The 17,108-nt window shown below is 43.4% G+C and overlaps 1 pseudogene; it reads right to left on the reverse strand.

Moving 5' to 3' along the window:
* LOC149260092 (26S proteasome non-ATPase regulatory subunit 2 homolog A pseudogene) overlaps positions 1–15,293 on the reverse strand; it is a 120,594-nt pseudogene extending 105,301 nt beyond the window's left edge.
* Between the last annotated feature and the right edge of the window lie 1,815 nt (positions 15,294–17,108).

Here is a 17,108-nt window from a genome sequence, read left to right on the forward strand (position 1 = left end):
TGGTCAGTCGTCCGTGTTTACTCAAAGTCCTGAATCTTTCTTACACGGCGGTCCTTCTGTTCCCACCGGGTATCAATCACTTTCTGGTACCTTTGCGGGGGCATCTCCTCAACCCGTTGATCATGGGTTATTAGTTGGAAACAGTGGTAATATACCATTGGGTGTAGGAGACATTTACATGATGTCAGGTTCAGTTCCCGTTTCCCAACCTCAAGGTGGCCAATTACCGCCTGGGGGGCAGCCTCAGTTAACGCCTGGGGGGCAACCTCAAGGTACACCATTTGTGTCTGGGGGGCAACCTCAAGGTCAGTATGCGCCTATGGTGCAATACATGCCTCAAGGTCAACCCCAGCCTCAATATGTACCCCAGGGTCAACCTCAGTATCAATATCAACCTCAAGGATGGCAACCTCAAGGATGGCAACCCCAAGGGTATCAACCCCAAGGGTATCAACCTCAAGGGTACCAACCTCAAGGTCAAGGTCAACCCCAGTATCCGTATTTACCTCAAGGTCAATACTCGAGTCAAGGTTATCAACCACCTCAAGGTCAGTCATATATTCCAAGTATGGGAACTGCACCTTACAATTATCAATCCTATCCTCAATCCGGTCATGGATCTCAGTATCCTCAACCTGTTACGGGTCAATACCCTGGAATGTTAGTGTGGGATCCATCACAGGGTCAACAGGTGTTGCAGCCAAGTATGCAGTTGGTACCTCAAGCTGGACAACCCGTAGTTTCTGGTCCACCCCAGCAACCGCAACCTGTCCAGTCAAATGTTCAAACTTCTGTAACTTCGGTAGTTACTCAGCCGCCAATTGCACCTAGTACTCCATCTCAAACGGCTGCTGCAACTACCGCCACATCTACCATACTTACTTCTGGAGTATCGACAGCTCCGGTTTCTACTGTCTCTGTAACCACTCCTCAGACATCTTTACCGTTGTCTGGATCTACGATTCAAACCACGGTCCAGATGCCTGTAGGACAGCCTGGTATAAGTACGGTTGTCACTACTCAACCTCAATTTGTTCACCAACCGTACCAGGGACAGTACCAACCTGGGCAAGCTGTCCAACAACCGGTTTACCAGTATCAACCGTATCCTGGGTACACTTATCAACAACCTCAACAACCCCAGTACGGTCCGGTTAATCCTGGTTTTCCAGGAGGATATAATATCCCAAATGCGACTCCTGTTCCTAGTTATCCTGGATATCCTCCTCCTGGGTCTGGTATTGTGACCCAGAGTTTTAGAGATCCTAACCGGCAGTTACCGTTTATCGCAACTTTGGATTTACCAGACTTGACGCGCCTAACGAACGATCCAATTCAATATCTTCAGTTCTGGCCGCCAATGCCAAATAAGTTGCCCAGTGATATACCCAAGTTCGAAGGTAAGTCTGGAGAGGATCCGTCCAATCATGTGATGACTTACCACCTCTGGTGTGCTTCAAATTCTATCTCGGATGATTCGATCCGCTTACGTCTTTTCCAGCGTACACTCATTGGTCTCGCGGCCAAGTGGTACATTGAGTTACCACGGGCCTCTTTTTACAATTTTAGCCAGTTAGCTACCTCGTTCTTAACTCACTTTCAGTTGCCGGTCAGATACGATAACGGCACGGAGTTATTAACTTCACTAAAACAATCAACGTCCACGTATATTTCTGATCACATTCATGAGTGGAGACGTCGAAGAAGGCTAGTGAAAGTTTTTATCCCGGACCAAATCTTAGCTGAATGGTTTGTTAAATCATTATTACCGAAGATTACTGAAGATGTAGCTAAGGCCGGAGTAGTTACTGAGGAGCAAGTCATTGCTCAGGCGCAATACCTTGACTTAGTTTACACTCAGTCGGGTACGTTACACGAGAAGATTCCGGATCTTCCAAAGTCGAATCAAATCGCTGCTGCTCCTTCGGGATCTCATGCCGCTGATGGTATGATTGGTATCGTGAATACGAAGAGCAAGAAGAAGTCTTCCAAGGCTTCAACTACTCCTATTATCACTTTGCCTGATTCCCCGACAGGAGAGTCTTCTCCTGAACTTACCGCCGATATCCATGCTGTAGAGTCATCTACGGCTAAATCAAAAAATGGTGGAAAGAAGAAAGGAAAGAAGAAGGCTAAAGCAGACAAGGCTCCGAAGGAGAAAACAGAAAAGTTGGAAACCAATGACGAAAAGCGCAAACCTCGATATCCTTGTCTTATTTGTGAAGAGGATCATTTTACGAGAGATTGCCCTCATCGGGCCGAGGTTGTGAAAATAGTCAAAGGTTCTCCCACTCCTGCTGTGTTAAAAAATCCATTTCCGGAGCAGGAGAATAAGATGATAGGTTCTTCCTCGAATGCCAGTGAAGAACCCATTTTGATGATGTCTCATGTGAGGATTGCGACTCGATCGCAAGATTATGGTAGTAAGAATCCTGTTGATGGTAAGGAAGCAGAATCTTCTCACTCTAACCCATCAACCTCAGCTCCTGGTTCCGATCCACTACAGATCGAGAAACCTAACCCGGACTTAGTAATTAAACCGCCCGCCAAGGGTGTACTTCGAAGGTCTGCTTTCAATCCACATGCGAGAGCAGCCCAGAATTTCAACATTGTTGAGGACTTAGCTGTTTCACCCTCAGCAATGTCGGCATTAGAAGTGCTGCAATCATGCCCAGCACAACGAAAATTACTTTTGTCGGCTATCGGAGCTGTTGATGTTCAGGACCCGAATCTAATAATCTTCGATCTAGAAAATAGTACACCACGTCTCCCCCATCAAATGGCTTTCCAAATCCCAGTGATAGTCAAAAACAGGCCTATTCATCGGACTGTGATTGATGAGGGAGCCTCTACGTGTATTATGTCGATTCAATGTTGGAGATCTCTTGGTTCTCCTTCGTTGAACCAATCCCCCACCATCCTTAAGGCCTTTGATGGCCGTGGGTTCCGTCCATTTGGTATTCTACAAGAATTGCCTATAGGGGTAGAAGGTAAAACCGTTAGTCTGGATGTGGAAGTGGTTGATGCCCCTCTAGACTACAACCTTCTTTTGGGTCGAAGTTGGTCATATGCTATGACAGCGGTCGTTTCATCGGTCTTCAGAGTAATTAAGTTTCCATATAACGGTAAGATCGTGACTATTGATCAGCTGACATACTTTTCATCCGACCCAGCCTCTTCAGAGAGTATCCAGCATGTCGGTAAGACGACAATCCCTTATAGGGACGTTGGCGTAGGTTTAGTTAAAGATTCCGGTTTACTGGGAACTTTTCCTCTCCCTCCACTCAGCGTAGATTCTTCATTTGCATCCATTCATATGATTACATCAGAAAACATTATTTATGATGATCCTTGGATTGTCCCATCTGAATCTGAGATAGACTCATTCGGTGATGCTATGCCTTTGAGTCCATATGAAATTGCTTATGAAGCTGTCATGTCTTTTACCGACTCGCGTTCAACCCAAATCGACCAAATGAATGTGGTCAGTGAAGAATCACTTTTCACCTCAACCTTAGAACGGATAGCATTTCCCGAAGTCGTGTCATCTGACGAACAACTTCGCGAAATCCTAAGTGTAGACGATCTACCATGGGAAGATCTCCATCACAGATCTTCGTTTTTACCTAAGGATGATGCATTTGAAAATGATTTTTCATCTATCTTTACCGCTGAATATGTCAAAGACGCTCAGGATCCAACGAAACATTCTGATTCAGAGTTGAATTTAGGGAATATTTCTCGTACTATTCCCATTGATATTTCAGTGAAGCCCGGAATTGAGGAGAACATTCATATAGGTGCCGCATGTACAGAAGATGAAATCCAAACTTACAAGGCCCTATTCCAAGAATTCCGCGATGTGTTTGCCTGGTCTTACGAGGAAATGCCGGGAATCGATCCTGCCATTGTTGTTCATGAAATAAAGACCTACCCGGATGCTAAACCCGTCTGGCAACGGTTGCGTCAAATTCACCCTCGAAAAGCGGCTGCAATTAAAGCAGAAGTCGAAAAGTTGTTGAAAGCAGGTTTCATTTATCCGATCCCGTTAACGGATTGGGTATCGAATATTGTTCCGGTCAACAAGAAACAAGGAACAATAAGAATCTGTATCGACTATAGGGATATAAATCGAGCTTGTCCAAAAGACAACTATCCTACGCCTTATATCGATCAAATTATTGATGATTGTGCCGGAAGTGAAATGTTTTCCTTTATGGATGGTTTTTCGGGCTATAATCAAATCAATATTCTACCTGCCGACCAACCAAAAACGGCATTCATTTGTCCATGGGGGACATTTGCTTATTGCAAATTACCTTTTGGGCTTAAGAATGCCGGGGCCACTTTTCAACGGGCGATGTCTTACGCATTTCATGACATCAAGCACATTGTGCAACCGTATCTCGATGATTTGCCTGCTCATTCATTACATCGAGCTGATCACCTTGTCCACTTACGAGCAATCTTTATGAGGTGTAGGCATTATCGAATTCGGTTGAATCCCCACAAGTGTGTTTTCTGTATAGAAACAGGTCGATTGCTGGGATTTGTTGTTTCAAAAGCCGGCATTCGCGTCGATCCCTCGAAAGTCGAAGCTATCATCAAATTGCCTCCTCCTTCGAGTTTGCGCCAACTCCAAAGTTTGCAAGGGAAAGCGAACTTTTTACGCCGATTCATCCCAAACTACGCCGAGGTCACTAAAGGTTTTACACGGTTGTTGAAACAGAACGCTCAATTCTTTTGGGACGAGATTGCCCAACAATCTTTTGATGCACTTAAACACGCGTTGACCCATGCACCGTTGTTGCATCCTCCCAACTACAACCAAGACTACTTCTTATACCTCGCAGCTTCGCATTCCACCATTGGAATGGTGTTAGTTCAAGAAGATGAATTCGGAGCGGAACATGTGATATATTATCTCAGTAGGACCTTAAATCCCACTGAGCTAAAATATTCGCATGTGGAGAAATTGGCCCTGGCAGCCGTTCAAGCTGTCCAGCGTTTTCGTCACTACATTCTTCTCCGTAAAACTACAGTCATTTCGGATTGCAACCCTATGATTTACATTTTGACAAAACAACTACTAGGGGGCAAATACTCTAAATGGATCGTTATCCTGCAAGAGTTCGACTTGGAGTTCGAGAAGTCCAAGTCTAAGAAATCCTTAGTTTTTGCGGAATTGATGTGTGATTTCCCGCGTGCTGACACAGAGACTGTGGCAGAGGAGTCCATTGCGGACGAATCTTTGTTTCTTATCAGTACTTTAGATCCGTGGTACGGGGATATAATCATCTATCTCCAAACCCAAACCTTTCGGCCTGAAGCTTCAAAGGCGGAACGTCGAAAAATTCGGTTTCAATCCCAGCAATACAAAATTATTGGAGATACACTTTATCGCCGGGGGGCAGACTTAGTTTTTCGACGTTGTTTAACTCACGAAGAGGCTGAGAGGGTTTTGAATGATTGTCACTCTGGAGCATGTGGCGGTCATATGTCTGGGTATGCCACAGCTCAGAAGGTGTTGCGCGCTGGCTATTTCTGGCCGTCTATGTTTAAAGATTGTATCATTGCCGTCCGGAAGTGCCACAACTGTCAAGTGTTTGATCGCAAGATGCGCGCACCACCTGCTCCTCTCCACCCTATAATTGCCGTTGGTCCATTCGCCAAATGGGGTATCGACTTTATTACTTGTAACCCTCACTCGGCCGGGGGGCATGCGTATATCATCCTCGCGGTTGATTATTTCACTAAATGGGCCGAGGCGATGCCTACATTCGACGCAAGCGGCAAAACAGCTGCAGTTTTCGTATTCAATCATATCATAACTAGGTTTGGTGTCCCACAAGCAATCATTACTGACCATGGGAGCCATTTTCGAAACATCATGATGACTGAGCTTACAAGCCAGCTTGGTTTGCGCCACGATAGCTCTACTCCTTATTATCCGCAAGCCAACGGTTTGGTTGAATCTATCAACAAAGTTCTAGTTATCATGATCCGACGAACCATTGGTATTCATCGGTCGAATTGGCACAACATGTTATTTTCGGCGCTATGGGCATACCGAACCTCAGTGAAAACTTCAACAGGGTTCACTCCTTTCCAGCTAGTTTATGGCTTGGAAGCTGTGTTACCCATTGAATGCGAAATCCCATCACTTCAAATGGCTGTCGAATTACTTCCAGCTACTTCCGAAGAGGAGAAGCGTTTATTGTACTTAGCTAAATTAGATGAGACTCGACGTGACGCTACATTGGCAATCGAGACTCACGCGAAGCGAATGAAAGCTCAGTATGATAGAAATGTGACCCCTCGAAGTTTTTCGGAGGGAGACCTAGTGCTACTATATGATCAAGCTAACGATAAGCTAGGTGCTGGAAAATTCGTTCCTATGTGGCATGGACCCTACATTGTAAAGCGAAAGCTAGCAAAAGGGGCTTATGAGCTGGTAGATTTTGATGGGGACTCTTTGGGTAAACCCAGAAATGGACTTTACCTAAAGAGGTATTATGCTTAAATGGTGGGTATGGAGAATTTTTAGTTAGGTTAGGTTTTCTTTCTAGCTAGTATGTTTGTTAGTTAGTCAGTGTGCTTAGCTTAGAAAGTGTGTTTTTCGTCGTTATTCTGGCTTATCTTGGTTTTACTCTTGATATTGCAGATGTCGACGCCTCTCCAAACATACATTGGATTTGCTGATGGTGCTTGTCGTAGTACACGGAATATCTCTTCCGCAGCTTGGGTTATCTATTCACCCTCTGACGAGTTAGTTTCTATGCATGGGGTTAGCCTCGGTCAAACAACGCACAACATTGCAGAATACAGTGCAGTGGTTGAATTATTATCCGAATCTATTTCATTTGGAATTCGACGTTTGATAGTGAGGTTAGATTCTGAACTTGTTGTATTACAGCTTAATAGAGTTTATGCCATTAGAAATCCTGTGTTATTAAGGTTGTTTTTGAGAGTGCGTCTCTTGGAACGTGAATTTGATTACATTGAATATCAGCATATTCCAAGGTCTTTAAACACATTAGCAGATCCAATTGCTTCTCGAATGTTGGACAGACATTTACGATAATCATGCAAGTAAATTTAAAAACATTTCATCACATATGTTAAACAAGATAAGCCGGTAATAGTGATATATATATAGATAGGAGTGTGTCAAAAAATATACATCGTCTTCGATCATAGGTTGAAAAACACCTTATGATCGGCAAAAATGATAAAGTACAAAAAGTCAAAAATGTCACATGTGTCTACAAAGTGACTAGCCAATCACTGGTGATGCTCCCTATACGACACCACTGCATGGGCTACCTTACACAAAAATCTCCTAAACGGTCCAGGGACTGCAACTACATAGCGCTGAAGTCTGATAGGAATATCATCTATGGTAGTCTCAGGCATATCCGCCGTCAGACGCTCTAGATCCTGCTACAACTCAGCTAGTGACTCTGCAGCCGCGTCCTGTGGAGCCGGTACCGGTGCAACTGGATGTCTCCTCTCAAAAGGCCGGAGGTTGGCTGGGCGCTGTGGACCAACATCTGCATTTTGAAAATTTTACTGTCAGTTTTGAGACGATATATATAAAAAACAAAAAAAATACATAATTTGAAAACTTGTGAAAAATAAAGTACCTCTGTCATCCCATTGTTCTCCCTGTGGAAGAACCATGTCCGGATCACCTCGAAAATCTACTCCGGCATACGGAAAGTCCTGGATCGAAAAAACCTGGTCCTCTAACCAGTGAAAATAACTATCAAAGAATCGAACAATCGCCGCGCCCTCATCAGGATGCCGGGCCATCACCGCAACCCATCGTACCAGCTTTGGCTCCCGAGGACCCAAGATATCAACAGTGAGTTGCTGAGGGATCAGCATCGGAACTCTCTCTAAGGCAAAGCTCACGACTAGAGGCCCATATCCAAAGGTCTTCAGTCGTCCGTTCTTTGCCCTAGTCAGTTGGCTCTTCATGTTAGCCGACACAGCATCACACCAGTTGAAAATGGTGCCTTGGTAACAGTCAATCGCCATTCGCATTTGGGACCCAGAGGCAATATGTAAAGCGGCTGCACCGCAAATTCTGGTAACCGTGAAAGCTATAACTTTGAGTTCACGCAGAGAGATGTGTTTGATTTCCACGCCTTTCGCATGGTGTGCATTGGGTGTGCACCAATCTGCCTGGAGACTAGCAAGGGATTGGCCACCCGGCCTAGTCCCGGCTAGATTGAGTTGCTCGCCTCTATTTGGCAGGCCAGTGAGAAAGTATACATCAGAGGGCTCTATCTCGAGCTGATGCCCTCCGATGTAAAAGAATTGCTCTTGAACGTTCCATCTCTCAACCAGCCATTCCAAGAATCTCACCTGAGCCCTCATGCCAGGTATGGCCCATTATTTATATAGCCCGCATGCTTTTAGGGCATCAATGGAAGGTTGATGTTCAATTGCAGCTAAATCAACGTCTTCATGCTCTCTTTCTCTCCAATCCAACATGGTGAGTGCCCTACACACCAAGAAACAATGATTAGAATTGATTTGGGGAAATTTGAATGGTTATTTGTGGAGATTGGGGTTTCAAATTCCGCCTTTCTCGGAGGACGCACCCCACGTTTAGAACACAGGGCGTCGGGACGCAGCTGGCCTGAAGGTGGGCTGCGTCCCCCGACCTTTTTCCTGTGTAGGAAAAAGTCGGGGGACGCAGGTCACCCGAAGGGCACCTGCGTCCACCGCAGAGCGCATTTTGAAACCCAAAACCCCCCAAAAATCAAAACTAAAACCTAAAACACAATTTTAATCGGATGAAATTGAAGAGTAGGATGTTGTAAAATACCTGTAAGAGACGGCGTTCGATTCTGACGGTCGGATTTTCCGCAACGACCACGGGAAGTTTCTTGCCAAAAGCCCTTTTTTCAACCTCAACAGTAAAATGGTAAAAATGACATGGTAAAAAGTCTTTTTATAGGTTTTTTGGATGAATTTGTTCATTTTTCACCATGAAAGGATGCTTTTCGATGTATTTTTGCCTATCTTAAACAGGTATGAGTAATGTGTCGTTTTTGTGCAGGACAAAGGGATTTAGAGGGAAAATTGTCATTTTTCACGAACCAAAATATCAGAGTCATCTTTTAAGCCCTTTTCTGACTCCTAAAAAATGAAAAGATTGCCGAGCGTTTCTTTTACACTCGCTAAAACAAAATTAAAAGACGGTCCCCTTATAGCTCTTTTATGACCGTAAAATCAGGAAAAGATTGCCGGGTTTTTGTCGTTTCAAACTCGATACGGAAATAAAACGACGTGTCCTTGATCGCTTTTTACTTTTCAGGTCAGTGACACTAATGATGAAAGTACTCCTTGGTCGCAAGATCAAGCGGTTCCCCCAGGTATTATTTTATACTTTTTCGGGCTTGAGGGACACAAATCTACGAAAAAGTTCAACTTAGAGTCTTCTTAAGTTTTTCAGACTCTCTAAAATTGAAAAACGCCGAGTTTCTCCTATACTGGGCTCGTTAAACATTTCATAGTAAAGGACCTGTTCAATTACAAACAGGAACGAACCACTCCTTCCTAGGGTTCGGATCAAAACTAGGTTGGACTCATCCGAAGGATGAGCTTATAATCAAGCATATGTTATCCTCCTCAAGCTTGTTAAAAATAAAGAGGTACTTGCCAGAAATGGTGGGGGAAAAGAGAGAAGAATGAGCCTATTTGTTACCTTTTGTCTCAAAAGAAACTTTATTACCACTCTTGAACACGACACTTTCATTCACCTGGGTTGGGAAATCCTTTACCTCACAGTTGATCAAACCACTTTGAAAGTCTTCAGCCGGGTTCCGGGAATTAACTTTGAGTCGTTTATCACCAAGCCATCTGTTGTGTCGTTATGTGTTCAAGAGGTCTGCAAGCAAAACTTTTATCTGCAAAATACTTGTCATCCATTTGACCATCCCTGAGTCAGTCCTTACAGCAACACTTCTTCAACTTGAACAATGATTTCGTGTTGCGGGCTTGCCTGCAACGGGTCGCTTTCTATCGACATCAGCACATTATCTAGAGAGATGACTTAGAAATCATCAGTACCTTGAAGTCTGCATGCATCAATGGCAGGTTTCTCGCCTTTGACGTCAGTTTACATCATTGACTTTCGATCGAAGGATTCCGTGAAATGTTCGACATCAACTCATTCATTCACATCTCATGGATTGTACTGGGTACTTTGAGAACCATTGACATTACTGGTGGTCTCTCTCACGCTTGTTAATAGTTTACATCATCGACTGGTAATCAAGTGGTTTCTACCATGTTCGACATCAACTCATTTATTCGCATGGCTAGAATCGTACCAATTCGGGAAGTAGAAATGAAGACCCTGGATCTAGTTTCCACCATCCAGGCTGCGAGGAGTTTTGTATTCATTATCTAAGTAGACTAATCATAAACAGATGGTTGCGCCCATACTGTGTCTACAAAAGTCTATGATTATGATGTACTGCAAGATCATTCCTGTATCAGAGTAGTTAGTCTGTTAGTTAAAGTTTTAAATCTGAGTATGGGAATGCCTACCTCAGTGATGATATAATCTTATACATGTATTTTGTGTTGAAAATTGCAGGTTCTGACCAGGCTCTCCACGAGATAATCCTTGAAATGATAAAGCGCTTCACCCTTCCTAGATAATACAAAACCCTAATCTATTACAGGCTTCGCACTTTAGGGGGCAATCTGTTACACTAAAAAATGTCACCATGACTATTTACAGTTAGTATGGCTCTATCAACGGTCATGCTACCCTCTTAGGCAAGTCTTATGCCTCTGCTCTCCATGTCAAACTCCAAAAAAGAGAGAAAGTCTTTATAAATGTATTTATCTCTGGGGACGCAGGTTCTCTCAACCTTACCTGCGAGGACGCACCCAATGTTCACAAAAGCTGCGTCTTTGGACGCTCTGTATGTAAAGGGGCAGGTGCGTCCCTCTGTAAAGGTTAAAATGCGCAAGTTTCATCTTTAAAAAGTCACTTGTGGTCATTTCTAGAGCATTCTAGAAGGTTGTTCGACGTGTATTGAGCGCCTCCAGATGGTTCATGCACTCCTACCAAAGAGGAACTTATCCCATCAATAAGGGAGCTATCCCATCCAAAGAGGGGATTATCCCATTGATGGTGGACCTGATTAACTTCCTCTTGAGCACTATAAATACAGGCATTGGGCCAGAAGGAGAGGGGGTTGGAAGCTATACATTTCTAAGGGTAAATGCTGCAGGAATTAGGACTCCCATTTAGAAGCTTGTGAGGAGAGATTGCCATCTTTGCTTGTTCTATTTGGAAGTGGGTGAGCTTTGTCAAAGTAAAGGAGAACTCTTGATGGACCCTGGGAGGGACTTGCACAACACCAAGGCTCAGGTTGTATTTGTTCCTTTTGTTACCTATTAATGCAAATGAGTCCATTCTTCTCAATAACTTGTTATTTATGAGTTGTTTCATGTACTCCTTGGTCTATGTGTTAAATATGTTTTATTCTATGAGATTATCAAGTGCTATTTAATCGTTTGATTGTTAGTGTATGCAGGTTTCAAACTGAAGGAGGAGCTCATCCGGATCAGCGGAGCTGGACTGCTACAACAGCGTTGGACTACAGGTAGGATCTAAACACTTGATTTCCCATATAGTAAATGCATGTTTAGAGAAGGATTGCTCTTGTTTGTCTTGTTTGTCACTAGAGAGTCTTAGGCTCCTAGGGAGGTTGGTTGTGTCCACACAATCGACTCTTTCCGCCTGACACTGAGCTGTCTTGAGCTTCTTAATGGCACTAAATCCCTCAGAATTCTTCAACTGTCTCTGGAAGTTACTCCTTCTTTTGTCTCCAGCGCATATCAGACACCTACAACAGACTGATCATTTGATCATTTGCTGTCAGAAACTTCCCTGTAGCTTCTTGGCCCTTAGAAGTTACCAAATTCTTCTACATATCCCTGCAATGGATTCATAAGGTCCTTTACAGTCATAATTGACTATTGGATCACTGAGAATGAGTACTGGTAGCTCCTACAACTACCTCCAACCTCTGGTGGCTTTTGAGCTCCAAATCAACCTTCCTGAATGAAATTCTCCATGAAGATGACTTCCTCATATTCTCTGGACTATCCCATCAGCTTTAGAAGGCTCTAATTAGCCTAGCGAGCCTCTTGTTCCACTCTCGTTACTTCTCGGCGTCTCTTCTCCTTCCTCTGTTTTTTTGTGTTTTTCTCTGTTCTCTGGACTTTGTCTTTGAAAACTACTCTTTTAGTGCTTTTATGTGATATCTCCACAAATATTGGTGACTGCACTTGACTCCAACTAAACTTAGCATATCCGCTAAACTTTAGCCACTTTGCCAAGCTAACCGTCAGAGATCGTCGTTACATTAACTTCCTGGCACACATATGTGCGGTATAATCCCAATGGTTAGGGATAATCCTCCATAGAGCTTGTGATCGGGTTAACTCTCAACCGTCAATCTATCCTGTCCATCCAATGGCTATCGCGTTGTCTGCTAGCCAACTAGCCCAGACGATCTCCGCCGTTAATGTGATCCCGCTCGATCCAACGGACATCGCATAATCTCGCATAGATTTCTGCATGATCGATATCAAATCGAAGGTGTGCAAGAAAAGCATTTTTTCCCTGCTACATGTCACCTGCTAAGTGGAATCACATGCTTTTCGTAAATAACTACTTCTAGCCTTTCGCCTGCCCGAGAAACCGTTTACCGCTTGGCCAAATACTACCCACGTGCTTAATTCATATTTTAAGAAAAAGGCGCTTAATAAAGGTTTTAGCACTTTAAAGCGAATATTAACCTTTTAACGCTATTTCACGTTAAAGGCCAATATTAACCTTTTTAATGCCAATTCATGTTAAAAGCCAATATTAATCTTTTAACTTTTTAGTTGGCAGTCATGTGAAATGCAACTGCATGTACATTGTTTGCAATATTATTCTTAACTGCAGTTAAGGTCCTTGATCAATATCTGATCACTCCTCCCCATTGAGAATCTTTTGGACCCCAAAAGGCTGATATACTGATCTATATAGTAGATGAGAGTACTAGCACCCTCTTATTTTAGCCTCCATAGACTTGCCTTGTATGACTAGTTCCTCTGAACCAAAACTCGAAGGTAGTCAACACTTTCCTTTCGGAATGTGCTTGTCCTCCTGTTAAGAATGGTTTTCCTTCATAATTTCTGTTAAGTTTATAGAAGGTAGCTGAACATCTCTTCCTTGATCATTGATCCATGGTGGCTCAAACAAATGTTCTTCTGATACCTTGTCAAAAATAACATAATACAAGAAAAAAACTTGACGACATAAACTCTTGCTTTATCGAAAGAAACAAATTTCACTTCATGTGAATGATAAACATGTCTTTACATCTTGTATACAAACGATCGACTGAATAACAAGCCAACAAAAAACATGCCTTTTCAAACAACTAACTCTTCAAGTCAAGCATGTACAGAAAGAGCTTAATGATTCTTTTCCAAAATAGAAAGAATTTCACCTCTTCTGAAACACTTCATCATTATCTCCTTTTTCAATATTTGGAGACAAAATCAACTTTATACAGTCAATATGACCTTACATGCATGTTTTAAACAAATCAATCAACCATCCAATCAATTACACATACATGTTCAAATACAAGGAAATCATCAACATCCCTGTGTTCATACATACTGTTAGTTACCTATACCAATAGGTTTCATATTTCATGATTGACAAAGAAAAGTCCAAATATGCTCTGCTTTGGTGATGCAAAGATCCCATATTTCCAAGAGAAGACAATGTGTGTATATAGCTTGATGTTGTCCCAAGTCTGATGGCTAGTCCAACAGCCTAATCTGGATCATGTCATGTTTCAATTTTTGTTGTAGAATAGAGAAAGAAGTCTGTCCAAACTGTTTAATCTTGGCAGACCAGCAGCTTAGGTAGAGAAGTAAGGTTCCCAACTGTTTAATCTCGGACCTTGGAAGCAATAAGGGTAGTTCCAGATAGGAAATCAAAAGAAAAAATCCAAACAAAAGAAAAGGCACAGAAGGGTCTGCTAGTCTAAGTGCACCCTCCATGAAGAAACAAAAAAATGTTAGGCAAGTAGATGGGTAGGCAGATGGGGTTGCAGAAATGTCATTCCTTACAATTGAATGTGTGCTAACCTATTCACAAAGGAAAATCAATGGATTGAGAAGGTCTTCTTCTCCATCATGTTGCAGCAAAGCAAAGGAGCATGTCTAACTTCACATTTTCCCCTTTCACATTCATTACTAACATCCCTTCATCAGTTGAGATTCATGGAAGAATTTGAGGTTTTATGGTGGTTCTTATTCCTTTAAAAGCCACATTTCTTGTCTAAAAATCTTTTTATTTTGATCTACTCCCTAAGCTAAGTTATCTGCACATAAACTTAGTGATTTCACTCCTCATTCACCTTTTCCATCCATATTAACCCCTTACTTCTATTATCTAAATCCCCTATGTTACCTTTTCCCTACTATTATAACACCATGGTGTATAAATCCCTAGCTTTGTATAAATATCCTCCCTTTTTAGCACTATAGCTAAATAAGTTTGTCTAAAGGGAGACATTAGTCCACCAGGGACTATGGTCAACCCTGTCATGGGATTGCTCTAACCTCTGGTTGGAGTGATAACCTCCCCCTAAGCCCTCACCTCACCTCTGCTCAAGAATTCCACAAAAACCCCTTCCCTCTACTTAAAACCCACTTTTTAACCCTTCTTCCCCCCTCAGATTAACCCTTGCCCCGAAAAACCCACAAAAAGCCCTTAAACCTAAAGTTCTCCGCCCAAAATATTAATTTGAATATTTTAATATGCCGGCGGGACCCCCCCAACATGCACGATCCGTCAGGAGGCCCGCCAGCCATCCATCGTCTGCCACCCCCGATCCAACGGTGGGCGGGAATTTCCAGATTTGGATCTGCCGACCTTTAGCGTCCGGGGAACGGTGGTTTTCTGCCCCGTACATGGGACGCGTGGCAGGCGGCGGGGTTGTTCGGAGCCCCCCTCCCCGATACCGCCTTTGCCCAAAGGTGGTGCGGGGAAACCGCTTACCACCCTCCCCATTAACACCTTCCCTCCTACATCACCTACACATCACCATGACGTCGGACCATCTCCCGCCCCGCGCCGCGTGGCCCTCCACGTAGCCCTGCCACCTTATCAGCCTGCCACCGTGTCCGGCCACGCTAGCCTCCACCTCAGCACCCATGTCACCCTCCGTACCCGGGCCCGCCATGACGTCATGCTGACGTCATCAACGGAAAAGCGCCAATAACCCGCTTTTACCAAAATTGTCGTTATAAACGCCCGAAATAGTCGTTTTATGCCATTTTCGAGCGAAATACATAGAGCTCTTGTCGCTGCTTCCGTGCCAGATTGTTCCCGAACCTCCAAATTTGAATTTGCGACTGTCCAAGCTTATCAACTCAGCTACATTGAGCCTTCACAGTTCGGCCCGCAGGCTTGTCAAGCGATTTTATCCAGGTATTCACCATAATTTTCCCATTTCGCCCATACATACCATTTCTCTGCAAATTACCATTAAAGAACTTGTCAAATTCCAAATTAAACTCTGTCTGCTACCTAAAAGTGAGCTAAGGTAACCTGCATTGCCCCAGCACCATAATTTAACATTAAAACAGACAATTCGCGGACCAAAATTGTAAATTTGTCCTCGAGGTGCCCGACATTGTTCCCTTTTTCCGGGTGTAGACCAGCTGCAGCTTCTTACTAAAGTAAATCTCACATACCCTCTGCAATTTACCCCTAGCAATTCACAATTCCTGTGAATTTACCAAAAACTGCAGAAACAAGCCTGCCTTTTCCACTGTGAAAAACATTTCAAACATTGTCTACAGTGAGTTTATCACTTAAGCTCTGAGGAACCTGGCAATCCATTGCACTCACCTTGTTCAAAATCAGATTATACAATGGCTGCCCCTGCACCCTCAGCCCTCAGTGTAGCTCCATTAAATCCACCAAATAAAGACCTGGAGGCCTTGCCCTTTGCTGACAAGGACTACCTCATTGAAGACTTTTTGGGTAACAGGGACTTTCTGCAGACCTTCAGGCAATTGAGAGAGGACTACCTGAATGGTCATGGTACATATGGGATATGGGAGTCAAACCTGCCATACTATTGTCTCCCCTCTGTCAATGTCTTTCCTGAGATCATTCGCCTATGTGCAGAAAACTATGATGTGCAGCACAGAGCTATTAGCTCTCCATCTGGGAGGATCCTCTTTTACATTAATCCTGAATCCATCAATAAAATGCTCCATTTTGATCAGACAGAGCTGCTGTTCCCATTTTCCATGAATTATCTGCTGGACACTGGTGCCAAGATGACCAGTGAGGAGATTCAAAAGGTCACCAGGACATTCATGAGACCTGAGTGCCAGCCTACAGGGCCACCTCCTTATCTGGATGTCTATTTTACTGAAGTAGGCAGACTATTACTGGACATGATTGCTTATGTGCTGGGATACAGAACCAGCGAGCATGTGGATGAAACAATGCTGGTATTGCTAGCTGCTTACAGCCCAGGCCAACCCCCTGCCCGCAAATATAACTTTGCCAAGTTCATAGCTAACAAGATCCATGATCAGTTGGGCAAAGTGGATAGACAGGGTGTCTTCAAGTACTCGGCCTATATCTATCACCTTTTCATGTACTATCAGTCTGAGGCTTTTCCATGCTACATCAAAAATCTGGATTATAGAGGGGAAAGAAGATCTGTTATCTTCTGGACCTCTGTCTATCACAAAGTCTCAAATTCACCCTATTCCTATTGTGAATTTGTTGACCAATTTGTATACCCAGTCTCTTGCCTATTGATGAGGTCCCCTCCTCCCAGAATATCAACTGAGATACAGAAAGCTCTGCAGCTTTCTAAAAAATACAAAATAGGTGATTGGTACCTATATGAGAATCATACAGTCATCAGAGTCTATGGCTGTGAGCTCTGTCCATACAGGCTCCCAAAATATGTGCCTATGAGGTTATTTGCCTTGGAGTATTACAGGCAGTTGATTCAGTCCGACCTCACCCA

Source organism: Pinus tabuliformis, chromosome 6, assembly GCF_031772625.1.
Source record: "Pinus tabuliformis cultivar Carrire ecotype Pingquan chromosome 6, CPIR1, whole genome shotgun sequence".
Taxonomy (NCBI): Eukaryota; Viridiplantae; Streptophyta; class Pinopsida; order Pinales; family Pinaceae; genus Pinus; species Pinus tabuliformis.